Genomic DNA, 13,546 nt, shown 5'->3' with positions numbered 1-13,546 from the left:
ACTGGTTTTAATGAAAAGGATTTAGCATCTTTCAGAAACTCTTTTACCGCAGCATCTGAAAACCAGTGACACCATCAAAGCATACTCTCATCTCATACTCAAAACCTTTTTGAGTTTAGAGAAATGCTTTATTTTTGTACACTTAAATAGTTTAACACGTAATATACATGGAAAAGATTGTTTTGAGTTAGCTTTATCAGAATTCAGAAACAATTGTGAAAAAAATGACCTGTTTGTAAAATATTAAAAGATGATGTTTTCCTTCATAATTATCATGCTCTGGGGCATAGTCTTATAACTATGGTTTCATAGTTATATCAGTCAGGGTCCAATCCAGACACAGCAACCACAGAGCAATTTGAATAGGTAAGCTTTAAGGCAAAATCTAATATGTGTGTGTGTGTTCAGTCATGTCTGACTCTTTGCGACCCCAGGGACCATAGCCTGCCAGGCCCCTCAGCCCATGGGATTCTCCAGGCAAGAATACTGGAGTGGGTTGCCATTTCCTCCTTCGGGGGATCTTCCCGACCCAGGGATCGAACCTGCATCTCTTGCGTCTCCTGTACTGGCAGGCATATTCTTTACGACTGCATCATCTGGGAAGCCCAAAATCGAATATAGAGGATTATTCACTGTAAGAGGAAGCTGAAGAAACAGAGGACTGACCAATGAGGAGTAAACAGGGAGAGCAGTTACAGGAGGAGCCCCGACCCCGGGGCTGAGACACAGAATCGGGAAGGGACAGACAGGGAGGAGGACTTGACCCGGGATCCAGACCTCGCTGGACGGGACGCAGCCCAGGGCGGCAGAAAGGTCCCCTGAGGCCATGTTCCCTGGGGCTGTGGGGCAAGCCGCCCATGGAGGGTGGTCAGACTGGTCGTGCTGTGCCCTGAGGGGAGCTGCTGAGGGAGGTGCCCGCAGGGAGGGTCCACGTGCTGCTGGCGGCCAGGGGAGCCTGGGGCTGCAGACATGCACCCTCTGCAGAACCTTCCCGGAGGATCACACAGTTGCCAGAAGAAAGAAAATTCCTTCCTCCTGAGGCTCTCTCCTGACACAGCTTGACATCATGCCCACTGGCAAGGGAGAGAATAGCAATGAAACATGTATATTATCAGGTGGTTCCATGGTAAAGAAGCCACAGGAGCTGCAAGTTCAATCCCTGGGTCAGAAAGATGCCCTGGAGAAGGAAACGGCAACCCACTCCAGTGTTCTTGCTTGGAGAATCCCATGGACAGAGAAGCCTGACAGGCTATGGTCCGTGGGGTTGCAAAGAGTTGGTCACAATTTAGCGACTAAACAACAGCTTGCCACTGTCGGGGGCACACTTTTCAACTTTGATCTGTTCCTCACTTGTTTTATTATTTTCCCTGTCATACTTTATTCCTATTCCCATTCCCTCCTCCCACCTTGACTGTGGCTCTCATATGGTTGTATGTGGTTTGGAAATATACATTATCTCTGAAAACCATGTGATCTTATGTAGAAATATAGAGACAGCAACATATCCCTGTTTATACTGTGCAATTGAATCTTATATAAATATAAAATAGAGATTTTTATTTTGCTCTGTAGAGCTTGTTCTTTCTTGACTACATGAATGATCTGCACCATAGATATCATCCTCTCTTACTTAATTTAATACTGTTGCAACATCCATCCTTCTTGCCATTCAGAATGCATGGAGTTGATTTCTGCTGGCTGACACAGGGCACTCCCTGCTTGCACTCTCTAGATCACACTAAACTCTTTCCCTGGAAATGGACAACTAGCAGCCTCCAACTCCCAGTGGTCCTGTGATAAATAAATATCCCTACTCACGTCCTATATATCCTGACTCGGTCAGATGGGGGCAGTCAGAAGGTCAATGCGTGTTCAATTTCACCAACCTCCAGAAAGGCTGCGTCAGTTTAAATGTCGATCAGCAATGCGTGAATAGTCCCATTTCTTCGCATGATCCCCAGTATTGCACATTATCCAGTGTTAAAACTTTGGTCAATCTGATGAATAAGAAGTCTCCCTATCTCTCTCTCTCTCTCTCACACACACACACACATACATACATACATACATATATCCTTTCTTAGGACAAATTGTGTAATTAAAACATTATTAAGAATGAATAACCAACCAGTTGAGAGTAAGTATATAAACAGCAAGGTGGGAAGGGAGGGTGGAAGGAATTGGGGGATGGGGATTGACACATGGACACTATTGATACTGTGTGTAAAATAGGTAACTGATGACAACACTCGGGGAACTCTGCTTAATGCCCTGTGGGGACCCGAGTGGGAAGGCAGCCCAAAAGGGAGGGGAGATATGTACACGTGTGGCTGATCCACTTTGCTGTACATAGAAGCTAACACAACATTGTAAAGGAATACCCTCCAAAAAATTAATTAAAAAAAAAAAAGAGTGAATAGCCAAAGTAAAGTACTTGGGACCTACAAAAGCTTCGAATAGATGGTGTGCCCTGAAAGACTGTATTTTGACTGGGTGAAGAAACTAAAGTTAACAGAGCTGTGAGTTAAGACAAGTAAGGTGCTGAGTGAATTTAAGAGTAAATCTATGTTTTTGCTTTATTTGGTGCAAAAATTAATAAATCATGTCAAAATTTTCCCACTGTATTTAAATAGCTGCAATGTAATCTTTAAATTTTAAGCCTGAAAGAATGGCTGAGAGTCAAGAGTCACTGTTTTTTTTCTCCTTATTGCTAAAGAGTATAATAGCTTATAAAATACATTCCTATTAGCCTTCACGGAAGTTTTAAATGACATCACCAATATATTTTTCCATTTCAGTTTTCCCTTCTACAAAAGACCTATTCATCTATTTTGCCCATTTTTAATTGGGTTTTCTTTTCTTCCCCTTGCTTCATTGGAGCTGCTTATATGTACTAGAATAATGTTTATTTCTTGTTACTTTTAGATATTATAAATATCTTTCCCCTCTCATTTCCTAATTATGTCTTTGGTGACATCACATAAGAAGTCCAACTTTCAGCCACATGATTTATGCTTTGAGGTCTGGTTTAAGCAATCATTTCTCATATGTATGCCACAAAGATATTCGCCTATATTTTCTTTCATAAGCTTTAGAATCTTACCTTTCTTATTTAGGCTTTTAAAACATCTGGTATAGGACAGTCAAACAATTTGGTTTTTTTCCAGTGCAAAGAGATTTCCTGATTGATTTATGAGGCCACCTCTATCATAATATCAAGATTGATCACTTATAAGGATTATCGCTGGGCCTTTGTACCTCTGGTTTACTTTTCTATCCTCATGTTAGCTCCAAACTCTCTTTTATAGTTTTGTTCTAAAGTGTGAGAGGGCAAGTCCTTCATCTTTATTCTTCATTTTCAAAATTATCTTAGCTGTTAATAGACATGTGTTCCTCCATGTTGTGGAGTTCCTCCATGTTATTAAGCTGCGTCTTTCAGCCTCTAGCCTACCTTTTACAAGTCTCTTTGTGATGCTGAAGCTGGGGTCAACAAATCACATTTCTCCTTTACTGAGCGGCTACCTGTCACTAAGGGTAACTGTCACCAAAGGATAGCTGGAGGGCTGGAGGAGAACAAGGGCTTGTTCCTTAACGTCTGCCTTTTGGTTGCTGTCTGTGTTGCCCCAGCCCAACTTCTTCACCCCAACAGCAGCAACTGACTCCAACTGGCGGTGCCTCCTGTTCTCCAAAAATCAGCCTCATCACACTGCCTTTGGCTTGCTGGGATCGGCTGGCTTGGCTGAGCTTGTCAGGGCTCTGAGCATGAACTGCCCTCCGCCCAACAGTCTGAGTCCCAGCTCCCAGAGACCAGACCTCCAGCCCCACCCCTTTGTTTCTCCAGCCCTAGAGAAACTCACTGCTTTCTTTTTGCCTCTTAGTTCCGCAATACCTGCTTACAATTTTATATAGGTTAATTTACCTCTGCTATATAACTGGTATGGTTTTTAATTTCTGACTATATCTTGACTGAGACAAATAACAAGTTCAGAATCAATCTGTCAAATTCAAAAAGAAAAATTCCACAATATTTGTATCTCTTTTCCCCCCCCAAACTTTATAAACTTTTTATTTTTTCTTGGGGTATAGCTGATTAACAATGTGAACAGTCAAGGGACTCGGCCATCCATATACAAGTATACATTCTCCCTCAAACCCTCCTCCCATCCAGGATGTCACATAACATCGAAAATATTTATATTTCAGTTGCTCTAAATGTGCAGATTAATTTTGAAAGAATTTATTTGGAAACAATATTAAGTTGGTCACATATTAATATGACAGCTCTTCATTTACTCAGATCATCGATGTAGTTCAATAGGGTTTTAGAAACTTTATTCATTTAAGACTAGTGTACTCTTTGGAAAACATGGAGCAGATTCAGGTTTCATGGGGCCCAAAGCATATGCTTAACTTAGAGAACTATCTTTTAGAAAAAGAATATAAGATTACACATAAAGAGTTAAGTACACAAGTAAACTGATTTAGAATGAGGACAGAATAAAAAATAAATTACATGTTTTTTAAACTTTACAATATCAATGTGTAAAAAAAAAATCCAGAAAGATAACAATGCTTTTATTAACTAACTACACAGCACACCTCTGTACATTTTGACTGCACATTCATTGATCACATATTCACATGAAAACAATTTTATAATATTTTATAGAATAATATAATGCTAATTCAGTCTCTTTTCATAGTAGATTGAAATTTGTTTTTTCTTATTGATAGTTTAGAAATTTTTTTCTTTCAGTTTCATATCTCATTCTTTGTAAGTCACATATTTTTTAAATTGTTGCCAAATTTGTGACTTCATTCAAGTTTGTTTTGTTGTGTTTTTTTTTTTACTATATATAGGAGTATAAGATTTTAGGACATTTCAATAACTAACAAGTCTTAAGACAGACTTTCAGACTTTGGTGATATTCAACCAGTTTGCTATTGATGTGTATTATAAATCTTATAAATGTAAATTATTTCATGGCAAACTAGCAGGAAATTTAATTTTTTTCAATTTTTTCATATGATTTACTGTTCTATCATTTTTTTAACAAGGCTGTATAAACCCTCTAACCAAAAATGGTTATTTATTTTTCTCCCCATAGTTCTATTCATTGTTGCTTTATATGTTTGATCTATATTAATATGTGCATTAACGGCCTTGAGCAAAATCTCCTGATCTATATTTTTATCTGTTTATAATGTCCTTTTTTGTTTCTTTTTTCCCCACTAATGGAGGCTAAAATGTTACATGTAGTAAAAGAAATTTAAGTAATTCTTAACAAATATCTGTGCCTTTGCTGTTGACTATTTTTTTAGTTTTATTTTTTAATAGATGTATAATGACTATAGAATACTATTTTAAGTTACAGGTGTACATTATAGTGATTCACAATTTTTAAAGTTATATTCCACTTATTGTTCTTATAATACATAGGTTATATTCACCATGTCTCACAATATATCCTTGTAGCTTATTGCATCCCTAAGAGTTTGTACCTCTTACCTTCTACCCTATTTTGCCCCTTCACAATTCCCTCTCCCTCCTGGTAACCACTAATGTGCTCTCTACATCAGTGGTTCTGTTTCTTTTTTTGCTACATGAACTAGTTTGTTGTAGATTTTGGATTCCACATATAAGTCATATCATACAGTATTTGTCTTTCTCTGCCTTATTTCACACAGCATAATGCCCTCCAAGTCCATCCATCTTGTTGCAAATGGTAAAATTTGGGGGTTTTTTGTGGCTGAGTACTATTCCTATATATGTGTGCATGTATATATAGATATAGATATAATGAATGTGCCTGTGTGTGTGTGTATATATATATATAAATTCTATATACATTCATTTGCTGACAGACACTTAGCTTGCTTCCGTATCTTGACAGTTGTAAATAATGCTGCTATGAACATTGAGGTGTGTGTATCTTTTCCAATTAGTGTTGCTATTTTTCAGTATATACCCAGGAGTGGAATTGCTGGGTCATATGATAGTTTTATTTTTAGTTTTTTGAGAAACTTCCATACTGTTTTCCACAGTGGCAGTACCAATTTACATTCCCACCAAAGTATTCAAGGGTTCCCTTTTCTCCACATCCTTGCCAACATTCGTTATTTGTGTTCTTTTTCATGATAAGCATTCTGACAAGTGTAAGGTGATATCTCACTGTGGTTCTGATTTGCATTTCACTGGTAGTTAGTGATGGCCTCTTGGCCATCTGCATTTCCTCTTTGGAAAAAATATCTATTCAGTTTTCTACCCATTTTTAAATCAGATTTTTTGTTCAATTGATATTGAGCTATATGAGCTGTTTATATAAGTTGAATACTAATCCCTTACTGGTCACATCATTTACAGATATTTCCTCCTATTCAGAAGGTCTTTGTTTTGTTGATGGTTTTCTGTGCGAAAGGTTTTAAGTTTAATTAGGTCACATTTGTTTGCTTTTGCTTTTCTTTCTTTTGCTTTAGGAGAGAAATCCAAAAAGCTATTATTGCTATGATGTATGTCAAAGAGTGCTCTGCCTATGTTTACCTCTACAAGTTTTATAGTATCTGGCTTTACATTTAGATCTTTAATCCATTTTGGGTTTATTTTTGCATATGGTGTTAGAGAATGTTCTAATTTCTTTCTTTTACATGTAGCTGTACAGTTTTCCCAGCACCACTTGTTGAAGAGATGGCTTTTCACCATCATATATTCTTGCCTCCTTTGTCACAGATTACTTGACCATAAGTACATGAGTTTATTTCTGGGCTCTCTATTCTGCTTCATTGATGTGTCTATTTTTTGTACCAGTTCCATACTCTTTAGATTAATGTAGCTTTGTAGTATAGTCTGAAGTCAGGGAGCCTGATTTCTCCAGTATTGTTCTTCTTTCTCAAGATTATTTTGGCTATTTGGGGTCTTTTTTGTTTCCATAAAAATTTTAAATTATTTGTTCTATTTCTGTGAAATACACCACTGGTATGTTGATAGGGATTTCATTGAATTTGTAGATTTCATTGGGTAGTATGGTCATTTTTACAATATTGATTCTTTCAATCCAAGAACATGGTATATCTTTTCATCTGTTGTATTATCTTCAATTTCTTTCATTAGTATCTTACAGTTTTCTAAGTACAGGTCTTTTGTTTCCTTAGGTAGGCTTATTTTTAGATATTTTATTCTTTTTTATGTAATGGTAAATGGGATTATTTCTTTAATTTCCCTTTTGATAGTTTGTTGTTAGTGTGACAAAGTGCAACCGATTTCTGTATACTAATTTTGTATCCTGCAATTTTACCAAATTCATTGATGATCCCTAGTAGTTTTCTGGTGGCATCTTTAGGATTTCTTTTACATGTAGCTGGCACAGTTTTCCCACCACCACTTGTTGAAGAGATTGACTTTTCACCACCATATATTCTTGCCTCTGTCATAAATTACTTGACCATAAGTGCATGAGTATAGAATCATGTCATCTGCAAACAGTGAGAGCTATACTTCTCCCTTTCCAGTTTGGACTCCTTTTATTTCTTTTTCTTCCCTGATTGCGATGGGTAGGACTTTTAAAACTTTGTTGAATAAAGATAATGACAGTAGGCATCCATTTCAGATGCCTTTCTGTTTTTTAATTTATCTACAAAGGTGGAAAAACAACGTTTTTCAGATTCCTTTGGAGCCATGGCTCAGAATACTGATTAGGTTCTGCCAATTGGAGGTACACACCCAGGATTGGGAGGACTGCCTTTTTGGCTATATTATTTTCCAAATCAAAGTTATAGAGACGTGAGTTTCTGCACAGTTACATCCATATCCTCTGTCCAACTTCTTGGGTAATTAACAAGAAATTCTGGTGGTTGCAGTGGTCAGGCTCTGGCTTCTGGTGCCAGCCACAGGGGAGGCAGCATTGCTGGCATGAACCTAGTCTAGATGGTGGTGTGTCTTTGAACTCAGGGATTCCAGGGATGACCTCTGCAGTAGTCCCCTAGTAGGTCAGATGTGGGATCTGGGAGTGATTTCTGGAGACCTAAGCTAGATTCCACTCTTCTGGCTGTCCTGTGGTTTTAAAAGCATTGATTACTGCTATTGAATCTTTTTCTACTTAATAAATGAGGACAGTCACTATTTTCTGCAGTGAACCTCAAAGTCTTATTCAGTTTTTCCTCTTTGACTATACAAATCAAAGAAGTAAAGAAACAAATGCCATTCCTGCTTCCCGAAATTCTCTTAAATCCAATCACCCTTTTCCCCTTGTATAGTTCAGGCTTTTAGGATGTAAAGGGAAAAGCATCAGCTTTGGATCTTGAAATCAGTGTATGGCCATACCACTCCCAAGCCATTCCATGCCTATCTACTAAGTAAAACTTTTGAGATTTTTCTACATCCTTGCTTATTTTTCCCCAGGACACTTGTCTCATCCTGAAAATATGTACATTAAAGTCTCTCACGATGGTATGCTTCTGCCAATCTATCTTGCAGATCTAATACTGGTTGCTTTATACATTTAGCCGCTGTATCACGTGGTGTGTGTGATTCATTAAATTGTTTCCCTAAATTGCATTTGTTATGATGCCACAGTGTCTCTCTTTTCCCATTAATGTATCTGCTCTTGTGTGAGGAGGCCATTGTTAAGTTTGAGGTCCCCAAATGCCATAAGGAAGGTGGCTCTCTTACGGCATGTCAACACAAGCTGTAGAATTTCCATCCTCCCAGATGATGCACTCTATTTCTTCAGAACGAGCCTGTCACTTTTTTGGCCTGGGGCTATCCTTCTCTCTCACCTGCCCTTCAGGAGCTCGGGGGCAGGGCTGTACAGGAAGAGACCTGCATTGATATGTTTTCTCATCAATCTCACTTTTCACTCCCAATTTCTGTGACACGTGCTGAATCCAAACCAAAGTCAGTCGGGTTCTGAAGGGCAGAGAGGAAGGGAGAGACAGAGGGGAGGAGAAAGACAGAGAAGGAAAATCAGGCTGGAAAGTTCAAGGTCTGTTGTATTTTGATTTTCCTGGTGGAAGGACAGATTCTTCTTATGGTTCCATTATTGGGTATGGGCTCCTCACCAGAGGAACTAGTGGTTAAAGGCATGAGTTTAGATATAGACTTCCTTGACTCAAGCCCTGTTTCCATCATTTAGCAATTGTATAACTTTGGGCGAGTTACTTAATCGCTATAAATCTCCAGTCCTCAATTTACAGAGCAAGACTATAATCATTTCTGTCTCACGGTTACCATGAGGAGCAAATGATATAATGTGCTGTCTCATACAACACTTGCCACCCAGGAAGCTCTTCGTAAGTGGTAGCTGCTGTTACTGCTGATATTAATATTGCTACCCAACAACACCACGCTCCTGCATTCTCATTTTCAAATCCAGCGGGTGGGAGTTAATTTAATGCTATTTCCTTAGAAATGTGTGCATGTGAATTTTTCTCTGTCAGCCTTCCTAGCTCAGGTTTATTTAAATCTACTTTAATTGTGGAGGACACAGAGTTCTTTTTGTCTGACCTGGTATTTGTTTCATCTCATCACCAGCTCCCCGCAGTGCCTGATGCTCAGTACTTACAATTACTCACCTAACACTGAGATCTCGGCTCTCCAGCAGCACCGGCCTTGGCAGCATCACCGGCCTTGGCAGCATCACCTTGCCTGCTCCTCCTTTGAATGAAGGACTTAGGTTGCACTTCCAGCTACTGAGACAGGATGAGGTATGGAAGGGGCCAAACTTCCCTTCTCCCTAAAACAAAATGAGAATTAAAAATGAACTCCGAACTTACACAAATCCCACACAAGTACATTGAAAAGTTGATGCCCTTTTCAAAGGAGGTAGGAAATCAGATTTACTTATTGACAAGCGATGAACATGAAACATTTTAAATACTAACAACAACCTCTTAACTGAAGCTTGAGAAGGGAGAAAGGAATGAGATTCAGATAAGCTTAAGAAAAGCCATAGTAAAAATTACAGGAGTAGGACCTTGCAATATACCAATGCTATTTGTTGGAGTAGGAGATGGCAGCCCACTCCAGTATTCTTGCCTGGAAAATCCCATGGACAGAGGAGCCTGGCAGGCTATAGTCCAAGGGGTCACAAATTATCGGACAGGACCAAGCAGTTAAGCACAGCACCAATATACTATTTATACTAACACGCTGGTTACTTTTTGCCTTTTAAAGAATGCTCATAAGCATGTAATAATACCCATTTGCAGTTTGGTCCCCCAAACGTGCCTGTCTAATCAAAGTTTACTGGAGAGAGAAACAGTCATCAGTCTTGTCTATACTTTGCAGAGTCCAGGGTAAATGTCTCTATCACAGAGTAAAAGCCAGAGCCTCACAGGAGTTCATGTGATGAAATAAAGAGAAAAGGCTTTGGTGTCAAAGCTGGTTCTGAAATAAGACTCTATCCTTTATTATCTCAATGATTTTGGACATATTTATACTTCTTCTCTATAAAATATTCCTAGCTATTTCATCTCTAAAATAACAGCTACTTTAAAATATTGCTGCAATGATTAGAAATCATGCTTGTAAATAGCCTGGAATTTATAAGGTATTTAAATGGGAGTTACTACAAAGAATGGCTTCATGTCAGACTGATGTGAGGTATATTTAAACTTTTATTTAGATGTGTGTGTTGTAAAGGATTCACCCTTGCTCAAAGAGGTCTGGAGAATATCCTACCTAATAAAAATGTCTTTGTTTCCCTAGGGGTTTCAAGTCTCCTAGATAGTCTAACAATGATTCAGGGTTGGGACTTTGGGTCCCATGATATTAGCTCAGCCTCTCCAGGAGCTGGGGACTGAGGTCAGCCGTATGTACAGCCAACCAGGTCTACATGACCAATAAAAGGTCTGGACCCCAAAGCTCTGGTGGGCTCCCCTGGTTAGCAGTCCTTCCTGTGTGTTGGCATACATTGTTGCCAGGAATATTAATGCTATTCAAGACTCCACAAGAGGGCAGTAGGAAGCCCCATGCTTTGAACTTGCCTGGACAGTGCTCCATGCATCTTTCTTTGGCTGATTTTAATCTGTGTCATTGCAGGGTAACAAACTGTAGCTGAGAGTCATTTCAGTGACTTCTATGCCTCTTTCTAGTGAATATAAAAACTGAGGATAGTCTTAGGGACCTCTGAGCTTGCAAATGATATAAGAAGTGAGGGTGATTTTGTGGAATGTCCCCTAACCTTGCAAATCACTTTGCAACTTCTGCATATGTCTCAAGTAATTTCAAATAAAAATGTTCATTTGAAAACAAAACAAATTAAAAAAAAAAAACAGACTATACCAGAATCTTCTCTGGAATATAAAGCAGATATAGGATACTAAGTGGAGAAGTCTTAAGGTTAAAGAACAAAGCCTCAAATCACACCATTAAACTTTATTAACCACCAAGAACTTGACTTTACAGCAACCCCTGTAGCTCTTTCGCTAGGGCTGTTTCTGCCTTAGAAACTCAGCCTTGCAAGCACTAGAAAAGCACCACTGCTGTTCCTGTGACCTGTACCAGCAAAAAGTGGAAGCCCCATTGACAGTATTCTATCATATACCTTAACTGCAAAGGAAGCTTGCAACTTGAATTCTGACATCTCCCTTTGGGGAGGGATGGCTTATTTGTGGGAAAAAATTTAAAAAGAATAACCAAATAGATGACGGAATAAATACACAAAAGAGAACAAAGAAATTGCAGCTCTAACTAATTCACTCATGATTCAGTTCAGTTCAGTTCGGTTGCTCAGTCATGTCCAACTCTTTGCGACCCCATGAATTGCAGCACGCCAGGCCTCCCCGTCCATCACCAACTCCCGGAGTTTACCTAAACTCATGTCCATCAAGTCGGGGATGCCATCCAGCCATCTCATCCTCTGTCGTCCCCTTCTCACTCATGATTAGAAAGATATTATTAACTCCATACATTACCATGCTACGTCACTTCAGTCATGTGTGACTCTTTTCAATCCCATGGACTGTAGCCCGCCAGGGTCCTCTGTCCATGGGATTCTCCAGGCAAGGATACTGGAGTGGGTTGCCATTTCCTCCTCCCAGAATCTTCCCGACCCAGGGATTGAACCTGTGTCTCTCATGTCTCCTGCATTGGCAGGCGGGCTCCTTACGGATAGCGCTATCAGCGGCAGAAGTAGCAAATATAAAGAAATAAAAGGGATCATTAGTTTAGCAGGGGCTTCCCTGGTGGCTCAGCTGGTGAAGAATCTGCCTGCAATGCAGGAGACTTGGGTTCGATCCCTGGGTTGGGAAGATCCCCTGGAGAAGGGACAGGCTACCCACTCCAGTATTCTGGCCTGGAGAATTCCATGGACTGTATAAGCCATGGGGTCACAAAGACTCAGACACAACTGAGCAACTTTCACTTTCATTTTTAGTTTAGCATCTGTTATGTGCCAAACACTATATATACCCCATCTCTAAAGTCTTTAAAAACCCCACATGGCAGGTATTACTATCCTCACGTTATAAGCATCAGTAACAAAACTGGAGTCAGGGTGGTGAGCACGCCAGGGTCACACAGCAGCGGGTCTGACTCCTCTGCGTCTCCTTGTTGCTGCTTTAGAATGGCACCAAACAGGGCCCCTGAGATTAGGTTCATATTTCTGCACGTGTAGCTAGTAAGTATACTAACAGTCCATTAACCTACGTTTTCTTGAAAGAATGGTTTTCGTTCTGAAATCCCAGTCAGTGTTCCAGGCACTGTGGGAGTAGAAATGTCTCAGCCCAGGTAAATGCTAGTGGACAAGAGCTCAAGAAAGGTGTCCACTCAGAGGTGGTCCTGGGGCGGGCACTGTTGGACAGGTGATGGTAGGCACGGAGGATCAACAGGCACCATCTGGCCTCAGGGTCACTATGGAGGGAGGTCCACCCTCCTGGGGATGGGAAGATTGGATCAGACCATCACCCCACTGTTTAGCTACTACCTGGCGCAGGCTGCCAGAGGCCCTGATGATGACATGTAGGAAAAAGAACGCTGCCCTTTTTTTTTTTTTAACTTCTAGCAAGTGTTATCATCAGGACATTGTATACCTTTTACCTTGTGAACTTCCATTAGGTTTTCTGCCAAAGACTTAAAAGACATACTTCTTTGTTTTAGCTGAAATGTTACTTTGAGGTTATGATTTCCCAATAGAAAATTCACACATGGGAGAATATGAACATGACAGGCTAAACCTTTTGTCTGACTTAAATTTAAATTTCCTTCTAGTCATCCTTGGAGACTGCAATGATGTGGACTTGTTTTTGCATAATGTGTATGGTATAAATGGTTCAGTACCCAAGAACAATGCTCTCTTTAGGATCAAAATAGAAGCATAGCAGAGTAATATATTTAACATGTAAATTGAATCGTGGGCCTCCTCTCCTTCAATGGCATTCCTTTGCTTTTAGAATAAAATCCAAACTCTTTACCTCAACAGAGAAGGAAAAAAATAAAGATTTGCTTGCCTATGTTATTTCTTTTGACCTTGACTTTATAAACAGCAGTGCAACATGTTACAAAGATGCACAAACTACAGTTCAACTTCCTTAAATAATATGAAGTACCTAT

The sequence above is a fragment of the Cervus elaphus genome, chromosome 18 (assembly GCF_910594005.1).
Source record: "Cervus elaphus chromosome 18, mCerEla1.1, whole genome shotgun sequence".
NCBI classification, from domain to species: Eukaryota; Metazoa; Chordata; class Mammalia; order Artiodactyla; family Cervidae; genus Cervus; species Cervus elaphus.
This window is presented reverse-complemented; position numbering follows the sequence as displayed.